The sequence below is a fragment of the Penaeus monodon genome, chromosome 34 (assembly GCF_015228065.2).
Source record: "Penaeus monodon isolate SGIC_2016 chromosome 34, NSTDA_Pmon_1, whole genome shotgun sequence".
NCBI lineage: Eukaryota > Metazoa > Arthropoda > Malacostraca > Decapoda > Penaeidae > Penaeus > Penaeus monodon.
Window position 1 is genome coordinate 34,573,601 of NC_051419.1, and position 864 is coordinate 34,574,464.

General features: G+C 32.5%; 1 protein-coding gene across 1 annotated transcript in view; it reads right to left on the reverse strand.

The window, feature by feature from the left end:
- LOC119594782 (calpain-7-like) overlaps nt 1-527 on the reverse strand; it is a 14,951-nt gene extending 14,424 nt beyond the window's left edge. Inside the window, exon 1 of the mRNA XM_037943875.1 lies at nt 474-527. The gene's annotated coding sequence lies outside the window, so the exon portion shown is untranslated. The remainder of the gene's footprint in view (nt 1-473) is intronic.
- Nucleotides 528-864: the final 337 nt, after the last annotated feature.

Sequence of the window (864 nt, forward strand, 5' to 3'; positions counted from 1 at the left end):
ATGATGAGAAATCACCAGAGTAAACACTGTTTGTTAATCTTTGCTGGAGCATAGTGATAGGAGCATCCCTGGACTCATCCATGTTTGCATTCATCTGTATTCTAAAATGACAAATAGTGCCTTCACTTTTACTTTCTTTAGATTATTTATATCTGATGAAAGTATTCTTTCATGTCTATGACCATTACATTTCATTATCTTCAATTTCCTTAAGTCATACTCTAAATATTTATGCGATATTATCCTTCTACATGAGGTAAACTGAAATAAGAATGGTGATTAAAACTTCTAAAGGAGGTATTCACTCGCATTACCACAAAATGATCGAGTATCCATTTAAATTACATATGCATTTTAAGCCATTCAGAAATCCCCAGGCAAATTATACGCTTCCTAATGTCATCTGCCTGTTCAACCTTAATTCAGGAATATATGCAAACGTTGAAATCATTTCATTGTTGTGTAAATATTACCTTCTTTTCCTGAAGACTGAATGTAACACTGACTCAACACTCACGTCATCTCTGTTTACATGAAAGTGAAGGGGGTGCGAACTCAAAACTTATTCTCGATAATTTTTGGGTCAAAATATTATCTTTGTTGAAAATATTAATTCATCACCATCATTATATAATATTCACCCTAAATTCTTCTCTGGTTATACTATTCCGTTGAAAGAGAGGTGTAAGGAGTATTATTTTCTGCATGTATTCGCAAATAAAATTATTCGTAGAGCTTTGGTCAAAATCCTTAATAAATATAAATATCCCTTATCTCAAAGTGTTATCTCTTATCAGTGTGAAAAAACTACTGTCTACATCCTTTCCCTTCTCATATCTACATAGCAAAGAGCAAAGTGACCAT